Source organism: Lampetra fluviatilis, chromosome 12 (assembly GCF_964198595.1).
Source record: "Lampetra fluviatilis chromosome 12, kcLamFluv1.1, whole genome shotgun sequence".
Taxonomy (NCBI): domain Eukaryota; kingdom Metazoa; phylum Chordata; class Hyperoartia; order Petromyzontiformes; family Petromyzontidae; genus Lampetra; species Lampetra fluviatilis.
The window spans coordinates 6,370,631-6,383,301 of NC_136286.1; positions in this window are offsets into that span (position 1 = coordinate 6,370,631).

Below are 12,671 nucleotides of genomic sequence, written 5' to 3' on the forward strand. Positions count from 1 at the left end.
TATTCCTATGTTTATAGATGTATTCTATGTTTCAACTTTGAGCTGTGGTTTAACATTTATGCGTGTTTCTAAAATAAAATCTAAACTTTTAGTAATGATCATACTTAACACTACACAACTAATTAACGTTCTGCATGACTGCGCTGCCGCTTTACACTAAACATACTGTACCTAATAAGTCAAGTGATTTTGTTTTTCTCAAAGCTTTGAGGCGATGCTCATGCCCTGTGTACAGTCTTGAGCAGGTAGTGGAAATTCCGCATTCCTATGACCGGCGTGAGTATTAATAGGCTAATCGTCGTTGACTTCCTCACTGGTGCTCATTCCATCCACCACAGCGCTGAAGGGCCGAGTCAACCCCCAACCAGGATTTGAACTCAACGTATGAGCACCAAGTTGCTCTACCGCCGAGCCACCTGGCCATACAACGCGTTTTTAATTGGCACCCGATAGATATGTTTCACAATCCAGTTATTTTTAGTAGTGCAGAGGGTGCTTATAAATCTAGAACATAGCAGTCGTGAGTTATTATTTTATTTCTATTATGTCTTCTATTTATTTATTTTTACCTCCGTGGCTTTACCGAAAAAACCTAAGTATGAATCCTTGCAGTCACGAAAGCTTCAAATCCAGAAGCACCACATTACTAAAAAGTCAGCCTTCAGCCAGCACCCCCCCTAAGGTTCCTGGGTTTGAGTTCCCGCCTTGAGTCTAGTTGGGTTATGTTGGCAAGTGTGCCCCCTCCGCCTAGTGTGGGTAAACTTACTTCAGAAGAAGTTCCGTACAATTTTGCGTTTATTGACCGTGCTCGAACAGGATGATGGTGCTCGAACAGGATGATGGTGCTCTCTGCTCTGCAAGAGTTATTGAGTTAATGTTTTAGAAAAAGAAAGCCGTCTGACCAATGCATAATTATACCTTTTCCATATACTGTATACCTCAACATGTAATACGAGAAATGTGACGTAAAGAAGTAATTATTGTTCTAATAGAGTCCTGTACTCTGCTTGTACTATGTGGCCGACGCGGCGTTAGAGGGTCTTCAGCAGTGGATTTACATGGTGGAACGTGTTCTCGTCTGTGCACGTGTATATGCCTATATGGCTTTAATGACGTGGTGTTATTTGTGATCCAGGCTAGAATCCGTCAAAAGTTTGCATTTTATCTTCACTCAGCACAGTCAAGTGTCCTATAGAATGTAAAACAAGTTAATTACAGTCTAACCACACCTTGTATTACGGTACTTCAGAAATGTACAATTAATTGTAATTATTTACATTGGTGTAATTTAAAAGCCACAGTTAACTTTTACCCAGCATAACCACACGTGAAGATACAACATAGTTTGTTAACGAAGTAATTTGGCCAAATATAACAACAAATGGGCATGGCACCCACTTTTCATGAGCCGTTGCAATTGCGCTTTTTGTATATGTTACCTTTGGATTTCAGACGATCCATCAGTAAATCAATAACTTGTTTCGGGTCTTACTTGCACCGTCGTAAATAGTCGGACATAAAATCTTAAAACTAACGTTTTTGGGAATGGTTACGTCAATGGGTATTTAAAATGACAACTGATCTATAGTTCCAAACAAGCAAAACATGTTTGTTTTATACAGCGTCCTTCATGCAAATTGCATTGACTCTTGCTGAGGAAGACAGCCATGTGATGAACCGGCGCCAACATTTGACCACGATTTGCGGTCCTCTATATATTAAGATGGTTTCAGCCAAAAGTTTTTTTTTATATATTAGAGGAAACTCGAGGACTCGGAGAAAAGCCACGTGTGTAAGGGAGGCACACTAACCCATACAAAAGGGACATAATAACAGTTAACACTTTTCTCTATCGCATTCTCCTGGTAAGCCAGCATATTGCACCTTGACGCCCATGGGAAGGGAGTTTTGTACAATCCACTAACATTTTACGACGAGCTTTCATCATGTCAATAAGCAATGAAAAGATGCCCATTATTTTTTCTCTTGATATGTACACAAATGCCCGCTGTTGCAATTGTGAATGATTTAAATATAATTTCCCTCCGTTTCATTAGCAAACAAACATTGGCTTCTAAACGAAAACAATATGGTTAGGTTATGAGATCTCTTTTACCAGTGGCAAAATATAGTAGTAGGTTTTTACCCTTTTAAACTGGTACAAAACTGACACCTTTATTCAAGGCATCATGTTTGCAATAACCACAACACAAGTAGTCAAAAAAGCAAACAAAAATAAGCAACTCTGATAATGATAATAATATGCACTGTCCTTGAAGTTGATTGGTCCACACCCGAGATGGCTTTCTTCAGAGCCTAGTCCCCATTGGTGTTAGACCAGATGACACCAGAAGGCGTACAACTCAAACACAGTGCAATATCAGAGTATTGAGAGCTCGGGGTAAGCATTTACACAATGAGATCTCTTTTACCAGTGGCAAAATATAGTAGTAGGTTTTTACCCTTTTAAACTGGTACAAAACTGACACCTTTATTCAAGGCATCATGTTTGCAATAACCACAACACAAGTAGAATAAAGGTGTCAGTTTTGTACCAGTTGAAAAGGGCAAAAACCTACTACTATATTTTGCCACTGGTAAAAGAGATCTCAGTGTAAATGCTTACCCCGAGCTCTCAATATTCTGATATTGCACTGTGTTTGAGTTGTACGCCTTCTGGTGTCATCTGGTCCAACACCAATGGGGACTAGGCTCTAAAGAAAGCCGTCTCGGGTGTGGACCAATCAACTTCAAGGACAGTGCATATTATTATCATCATGATCAGAGTTGCTTCTTTTTGTTTGCTTTTTTGACTACTTGTGTTGTGGTTATTGCAAACATGATGCCTTGAATAAAGGTGTCAGTTTTGTACCAGTTTAAAAGGGTAAAAACCTACTACTATATTTTGCCACTGGTAAAAGAGATCTCATAGTGTAAATGCTTACCCCGAGCTCTCAATACTCTGATATTGCACTGTGTTTGAGTTGTATGCCTTCTGGTGTCATCTGGTCCAACACCAATGGCGACTAGGCTCTAAAGAAAGCCGTCTCGGGTGTGGACCAATCAACTTCAAGGACAGTGCATATTATTATCATTATCAGAGTTGCTTCTTTTTGTTTGCTTTTTTGACTACTTGTGTTGTGGTTATTGCAAACATGATGCCTTGAATAAAGGTGTCAGTTTTGTACCAGTTTAAAAGGGTGAAAACCTACTACAATATGGTTAGGTTTTAGCCAGCTAGTTGGTGACATGAACTGTGAGATTATTATAAAGTGTGTCAATAGTTCTGGTAAGTATTTCTTTAAAATAGCCCACATTGAACAATTGTAACCGACTTTTTAAGAAAAGCATCTTCATGAGCCACTTTTCGATCCACTCTTGAGACGCAGGCTTTCTTGAATACAAATAGTAATTTACAGACCTTTGTTAATCCACTACTGGATGAAGGCCGCCCCATGCTGTGTCGGTCATGGGGGTTGTTTGACCATTACTTCACGTTGGTTAGTACGGGTTGTTGCAGGAGAGGCAGGAGGCCCACGACTGGTTCTGATATCACCCGTCACTGATTGTTATCTGTGGCAGGAGATTGAATATTTGCAATATTGTATTCTGATCATCACCGCGTAGTTCTCTGGGCACCATCTGTCAATTTAAGCAACCTGGAAAATCACCCTTCACTCAGCTTTAGCTGGTTACATTATACCACGTTAAATACGCTATTAACCTTCACCTCCTTTGATTCACCATCATACGACGCTACAATCTGTGCCAATCATTTAATCTCAACCTTAGACATTATTTACACGTTAGCACCCGTTTTAACGCTTAACCATCCGGTTCCACTCTACAATAACTGACGGTTCTCAGCAACAGCTGTTAAGTTAAAACGCAGCAGATGCCTGTTGGCAACCATCTACTTGTACTCTGGCCTGTAAAGCCACCAACAAGCTCATCTTTGTCGAACATACTTCGTACGTAAACACCACCTGCGTCAACTCCGGTACACAATTCCCTCCATCACAACCATACACAGTGCCCTCTCACAAACATACACAATGCCCCCCAATAACAAACATACACTATGCCCCCACAAACGTACACAATTCCCTCCATCACAAAAACACAATGCGCTCCATCACAAACACAACAACAACCACCATTCGCCATTAAGTGGTAGTGACGTCACCACGGCGCTTGTGCCAGGCTATGTGCACCTGAGGCCACGTGAAGTGTCGAACGCCCGCTGGCAGGAGGTCACGGGGCAGACCCAGGTGCCATGGGTCGACTGACTGAGATGAATGGCCGATGCACCACCTGTACCCCCAACTGTGCCAACTTTCTGTGTTTTAGCCGCCCGGCGCTCCACTCGTGAGCGTCGCTCCTCTGCCCGTCGACTGACTGAGATGAATGCCCTCCGTTGTAGCTTGAAGCACGACTGCCTCCAACTTTCCCAGCAGCGTCCTTCACGAACCTCTACAGCAGTAGCCGATCTTGAAACCGCTGGTACCAGTCATTGGCAAGTCCACTCAGCTCCACGTCCTCTTGTACCACATTACTCCATCTATTCTCTAGCCCGTGCCACTCCCGTTTAGCCCCCTCTATCTGACCGAACAAAAGCTGTTTAGGCATGCGGTGGCTGGGCATGCGGGCTACATGACCCAGCCAACGCAGCCTTGCCTGCTGGAGGTGCTCACTGATGGGACTTTGTCCAGATCTTTCAAGGATTTGTGGGCTCCTCACAATCCAGCCCAGTAAAACCCAGGATGGATCGTAGGCAGGCCAGCCTTAATGTTTCTCATCGGTGAAGATGTTTTATTAGGGGGGGTACACGTTTCACAAGCGTAGAGAAGGGAGGGCATGACCATGACCAAGAAGACCTTGAAGCTTCATGTTGAGCGACAGACCAGATAGCTTCCACACAGCGTTACTTAGCCGATTAAAAGATAATGCCACTTGACTGATCGGAGTGAGACCTCTGCTGTCAAACTGGAGTCGGTCAAGAGCAGACTGCCCAGGTATGGAAAACTCTCCACTCTATCCACAACTCCCCCATCACCAATTAGGAGTTGTGGGTGTGGAGTGTCTGATGGTACAAAATACCCAGGAAGGTGCTTAGTTTTGGTGGAGCTGATGGTAAGGCAAGACAACCCCCTACCTCCTCGTTGGTGCCGGACGGTAATGTGTGGTGCCACGGCCTCGAAGCAACTCTGCAAGCGCCGTGACCCCCCTCCTGGCCCCCACACTGAGCATACACACGCAGCGCACACACGTTGTGTCCTGGCGGGGTATTGTCTCGAGGAGGAAAGTCCCACAGTTTTTCGGTGCCAGGAGATTGGCCGACCCTCGCAGGACAAGTCACATTGCAGTGCCCCTGAGTTGGCTTAATATTGTATGGGTTCAAAAAGGTTAACCGGGCCAGCCGCAATGAGTAATTCACGACATGTGGAGGGGCTGGGTGGAATATTAAGTGAGAAGGGCAGACCATGAGATCAGGGGATCGCAGTGCCACGACCACCCCCGACCCCCATACCGAATACACACTCGCAGGGTGTGTATTCGCCGGTTGGGAGTCATTCCGGATTAACAAGGGTGAGTAATAAATAAACGGGCTGTAATCACAAGTAGGAGCACGATTGGCTGCGCGGTATAATGTAATGCCGGGCTTTTTAAGTGAGGGGGGTAAAAGGGGAGCGTGAGGCCATTCAAAGGAGACTCTTCTTCAACATCTTGGTTGCCAAGACCCCCCCCCTCCTGCCGTCCTTCCTTCTCGAGCCGCTCGCAGCATCCGCGTGACGCCAGCGAGTGCTGCTACGAGGCAGATAGGCAAGGTTTTTTTTGTCCTCTACAAATGCTGTGGTGAGCAGTGCCATGGGGGAGGGCCAATTTCGATTGGCCATTCCCCTCATGGGTTTTGTAGCCACCACAGCGGCCAAAGGGGGCTCTGGATGAGTGCGAGGGGCTGGTAACCCCTCCACCTTCAATTAATTACCACAAATCTTGACATAAAGCTTTCGTGACTGCAGGAATTCATATTCTTTGGGTCTTTTGGTAAAGTCACGTAGATAGGTTCAAAGGAAATAGCAAAAAAACTATGACGTTTTGATCGCAAAACAAGCATTCGTCATCAGGTTTAAAATGGGTGTAGACCCTAGGGCTACACCCATTTTAAACCTTTAAAACAGTCTGCCTCAGCAGCTGTCCCCCTCTTTTTTCTTCCTGATGACGAACGCTTGTGTTGCGATTGAAATGTCGTAGTTTTTTTGTAATTTTTTTGTAATTTTCTTTGAAACAATCTACGTGACTTTACCGAAAGACCCAAACAATAATTACTACAAAACCACGAAAAAATATCCAGCTCCACAAACATGAGACGATATGGCATGATGACCTTGCAGACTCAAAAGCGTTTGATTGCTGGCTCCAACCATCCGTCTCTCAAATAACATGAATACCCTTGGTATCACCTTGGACTCCACATTCTCACTCAACAACCACGTCCGCAACACGTAAATACACGTGTAATGTAGCTCTCAGAGACACCGTCTTGTCTTTATGTATATTTATTATGAATGACTATATACACTTGGGTAGTTCGACGACTCTATTCTGAGACAACATAACCCTCGCCTCAAGACTACTCAGAGACGATGGAAATGACCTGTTCCATGGTGGTGGCGACGTCGATTCCCCACACCAACAGCCCCCAGGTCCGGTTCGCGCTGGCTCTTATACCTCGCACGACCCGGCCACGCCCCTATTCCAGAACTTTTGCTCACCCCACCTGGCCCTGTCAATCTCCGCCCTTATTACACTTTGCCTCCGTTGGGTCCCGTGCTTCTCCTCACGTGACCCTATCAACGCTTGTCCCATCAATCATCATTAACACGTCCATTAGTAACCATGGTCCCGGGGAACCGTATTGTCCCTCTATCGCTCCTTCCTGTCTTTACACATGCAATCACCATCTCAGGGCCGTAAGGCACACCTGCCCAATATTAACTGCAGCCACAGAAAATACTGGCTTGTAGCATTTTTCATAATAACACCGGTGGGCTAAAGTAATGAACTATTTATCTTTGATCAACGTGACACATGTGTTACTGTTTGGCTGTGTCGGGTGGTGGAGGGTTACGAAACATTAATAAATAACGCGTTCTAACCCAAAAACCTTTATTATGAATAATATTGGTCGCGAAAGCCTACGTGTTAAACTGACTTGTAGCATCTGTTGGCACTCGCCTTAATCATATTATTGCAACACCGTCCTTATCCTTACCCAGACATATAAAACAAACCTCAGCAAAGTACAGCGGCTTCAAAACAAACTGTCACGTGCTGTCCTGGGTATTATGTGCGGACTTATGACTTCCAAGGCTTCGCTATAGACTTTGCACTGGCTCTCCATCACTAAATCTAAGATATGGTGAAACAAGGTCTCCCGCTATACTTTTCAAATAATTATCGTTCTATTAACCACAGAAAACCGCTACATTATACGCAGCACGTCTAGCATTCTGTTCATGTTACCCAAAACCAGAGCTGCCTTGGTTGAGTGGCACTTCTCTGTAGCTGTGCCAGCTTTCTGGAACTATCTGAAACTCTGCACATTCGCAGCCTCCAAGCCCCATCCACCTTTAAGCGACAGTCCAATGTTCCATTGTTCAGGCTTGCTTCAAAAAGGACGTTGAGGTCTGGCTCTATGCCTCCGAGTTCTCTATATATATGGCATCCAATTAATTAAATATGTAGGCGCTCGAATTTGTTGATTATTATGATAGCTTCACTATTGCTCCATTCCCATTTGACACGTAAAGTACATCGTAATTATACGCTTTTAGTAACAATTATATGAAATAACATGTAGAAGGTAAATCATTAAGGAATTTGAGGCATGGTGCTTGCCATTGTGTAATGGTACAAGGGGCCGTCCATAAATGACGTCACGTACCTGGGGGGGGGGGGGTCAGGCATTTGTGACGATGTGTGACGAGAGGGGGGGGGGAGTTGAGAAATGTGACGTCACATCAAAATGCGCAACTTTAAATAAATATAAACAAAGCGTTCTACTTAATTATATCGACTTTTTAATAAATGTTTTCTCCTACAACATCAGAGTGCAGCGCCACATTAAATACGCACTACAATGACAATAGTTTAAAGCGATTTGGAGCATGTTTTATTTTGGGTGGGGGGGCAGGGCTTTGTGACGTCATTTTTGAGGGGGGGGGGTCTGACTTTTTGTGACGAAGGGGGGGGGGGGTCAAAAATCGTCCAAAATCGCGTGACGTCATTTATGGACACCCCCTAAGCAAAGAAGACTGGACTTGCAATGCAAAGGTCGCCTGTCGAATTAGATCGATTTATTCAATCCCATCCACCCCATGCCCACCCTGCCTCTATCCACCCAGCAGTTATGTATACTGTGATCACAGTCGAGCGGTAGTTCGCGTGTGGTGGGGTCAAGTGTGGGTACGCCCGCCTCTTCCAAGACATCTGGCCAGCTTAAAAGAGTAAGCAAAATATAATCTACAGGGGAGCTCTCATGAGCTTCCTTTATTGTGGAGGCTCTAGCGCCGGCAATAGCGTTGTGATGTGAGCAAGTCATTGCAGGACTGCACCTTTACCTTCTGTGAAGGACATTATAAAGAACATTATTTTCATAAACATTAGCTTTGTGTCATCAGAAGTACTGCATTGGTTTGCATCCAAAGCACATGTTTGAATGCATTAAAACTTGATTTTGTGTCGTCTAGTGGATTTATATTCACTTGTCTTAAACAATTCATATACGTGTGATAAGAGGCGAATTTGAATGTAATTCATTTAATCAATGTTGTCTTATCTTTTTGAATAGAGGAATTATTGAAGGTCATTCCACGATTGAGGTACAGTATCTCATTTTGCGCAGCAATTAGTAAATAGGTCCATTCATTGTTTCGACAGCTGTTCCTGCTTCTTTGATCATGTCCTTAGTTATTCCGCCTGGTCTGCGAAAATGTGGTTGCATCTTATGTGTGGATCCAGAACCACCTTTCTACCTGAATAATTAATTGTCTCCGGCAGTATATGACAGTGTTTTTTGTAAACATTCTAAATTGTTGGATTTTATGATTGTTTTTCTCTAAAGCATTATTCTTATATAATTTTGCTGAAAGGCTCGTTGCGATTTAATAATCAATGCATTCCTTTGTCCTGTTTTCATGCCTCCATTGTACATTATGACATCTTCAATCACGTTTGTGTTATTGTCTTTAATTTATTTCTGTACTCATAACTTTCAAAAATCTTTTTTCCACAAGTTCAATACCGTATACTTTCCATGGAGCTTATCAGTTTAATATCTCCCTTTCTTCAGAGTGAGTTTGGTACATTGAGATATCCTATCCTCGGTCTTTAAATTTTTGCCCTCATTTTCAATGCACTATTACCATTTTGGTTATCTCATTCATTTAAAGTTTGACGTCCATTTACTTGAAATAATTTTTCTTAACATGTACTGCATAGAGTTGAATCGGTTGCTTATAACCGGTGAAAACACACCTATCTTATGCACTATATATTTTAACGTCAACTTGTTTTTGCCTGTAATTAGTTATGCCCTTTAGTCATGTTGTAAACTGCACCAGTCTCTGATGAGGTTTCTTTAACAATCTGCACGTTGTCGAAGATAATCTGCTTACGTCAAACATACCCCCCATATGTAAAATGGCACGGGAAGACCTTTGTCCAGTAGCGGATTGACAGAGTAAATAACATTCTGTAGTGCATACTACTTTGAGAGTCACTGCAGCCGATCGTGTTGATGCTAACAGTACATCAGAATGTTGTTTGAATGATCACTATGGGCAGCTTCTTAGGTGTGCAGTTACAGCGCAAGACATTGTTCATTTTATGATCGTGGTTAAGTGTGGCCAAAGAGTGTCTCTGCGTTTCTGTGCCTCCGTCCAAGTTGGTAATAGCATTTTTAACGTCGTCCTCAGCCATATGACCCATCCGGTGACTGTCTTCAAGACATGCCTTGCTATATAGTTTACAAGAAGTGGCTGTCGTGTGGAACATACATTTCCTGAAAGATAAACGTGTGCCTTCGGTGTAAAAAAAAGCAAGAAAGGTTGCGAAAAAGCAGTATGCGTGCAATGCATTGCTAGGGTTAATTAGTTACAGGGTCACGGAAAACATTATTGCAGTTCTGTTGACTAATGCAGGAAGTTGGTCATCTACAAAACCCGCCCTCGTATTTGCAGTCGAACCTTTTTTTATCAGTAACGCCATTTCTTTCGTGTTCCAGGGTCTGGGAATTTTTTTTGGTTTTCCGTGCTTGTAATCGCCCTTGGCATCCACGTGGAACGTCTCTGCGGCCCCGAGTCGATAGGAGGACGGCAAGGACTTGAGCTCAGACAGCAAGGTAAGAACGATAGAACGTGGACTCTTTTTTTGTAAAACAACAAAGTGTGTCGGTTTCGATGAATTTGGGTTATTTTTGTTTATGAAAAAATATATAAAGCCCCCTTCACATCAATAAAGTCGTCTCAAAGGGTATTTTTTTGACAAACAATCACATTTCCAGAAAGCCAAAACCTGGAATACGCAAGTAATTAGACATTAAATGTAAAAGAATTAAATTAGCTTTGGCAATATAGCTTATATGATACACCTCTTGTAATCTCTTGACTTAAAGCTTTCGTGACTGCAGGAATTCATATTCTTTGGGTCTTTTGGTAAAGCGACGTAGATAGAAAAATTAAAATCACGACGTTTCGATCGCAAACGTCGTGATTAAAAAAATAAAGTTCTATCTACGTGGCTTTACCGAAAGACCCAAAGAATATGAACTCTTATAATCTGCGCAGTGTTTTACTATTGACTTGTTCCGAAAGAAGAAACGTATATGTTTTTAATTGTGGTACAGTATTAGCAATTATTTAAACTTAAATTGCATGTGTTGCGGTTAATCTTAGCTTGGAAGGTTGTCGTGTAAGCCGTCCACCCTCAGCACCACGTATTAAAAAATATGCCGTCTTATTTTTCTCCGGTTTTTAACTCACCTTTTTATGAATATATTTGTTTTCGGAACCTGAATTCATCATAACAGTGTCGATTTTATGAACTTTTTATTTTATCTCTGTGTGTAAATATTTCATTAATAAAATAAACCACGGTGGTTATAAACGCTATCCAAAGATGAATGTATCTCATCATTATCATAGTGACCATCAACATCATTAACTAATAGTCACCACTATCATAGTGACCATCATTATAACACTGTGTAACAAAACAATTGTTCCTGGGTAGTACGTGTTATTTTCTAATTACTTATGCTTCAAAAGTACAGAACATGGCTATTATTCCCCACAAACTTTGCTTTTGTGACTAGGATAGTGATATTGAGAAATGTATCTATTTTCAATGAGAAAACGTGGTGTGCATTTGTGTCATTCCTGCACAGAAGGTCCTGGTCACAAAAGCAAAGTTTGTGGGGAATAATAGTCATTTTCTATACTTTTGAGGCATAAGAAATTGGAAAATAACACTTACTACCCAGGAACAAAAATCGTGTTACATCCTAATTATCATCAACTGACAAGTCTATCTTACAGACGTCTCATTGTTTTCGATCTACTGCGGATAATCGCGTTGTGCCAAACTCGCAGCGAAGGATTACACTCGGCCACTCGGGTATTTAACCGAAATATTTCTGCGTTCTTCATACGTGAACATTTAAGTCCTGTAATGAGCACAGGCTGACATTGAGCCGGGAAAGGGACGTTTTCAGCCATTTAGATCGTTTTATTATTTACACATTTTCTTTAAAAACGCACCAGATGACGACTAACCATGTGCATTGGCTTTATAGCAATAAAAAAACGTTTCAATTGTCAATTAAATGGAGTTCTAAGAATAAGTTTTACCCTTTCTGGAAATAAATTAGGTGTTAAGATTTTTAGACACCAAACATAAACCTTTTGTAAGGAATCATGTCTGCATTAACCACATATACATGCACACATCTTGCATGTACTTGTGGTGAACATGCAAAATGTATGTGTGATTCCTTGTAAAAGGTTTCTATTTGGTGTTTTAACATCTTAACACCTATTCTTTTATTTTGATACTGGCAAGGGAGGTCCCATGATGTAGCTGCTCACCCCGAGCTCTCAATGTCGTGAAAGTGATTTGTCATTGTATGCAAAATGTATATAACAAGTATGATGTAGTATGGCTAAAAAACCCATATGACCGACACTGCAGGAGTCCTTAATCCAGCAGTGGATTGACAAAGGGTTGTGCATTATACAGTACACGAGCTTGCTTATTAGTTGGGACTCGGTTTTTTACTCAGCTTGCGTGCTGTCTGTTAAGTGTTGGATTTCTCCAAATTGGAGCATCGGCGTTTGGTAAAATAAGCAAATGAGACGAACACGCGCAACATTTGTTCTCAAACTGTATGAAGACCATTTCATCCAATCCAGGTTCCGAATGCTGGTAGATTAATCTGACATTCTGGCGCGTAATTCGCACATTCGCCAAGCTGCTAAAATGTTCCCCAATGTACGGAATCATACTTTCTCCCATGAATAGAAAGAGATCATGATTCTGCTGTATCAAACAACTTACGTACAACATTTCCTTAGCTGGCATTTAAATTAGTTTCAAATAAGGGATAGGTT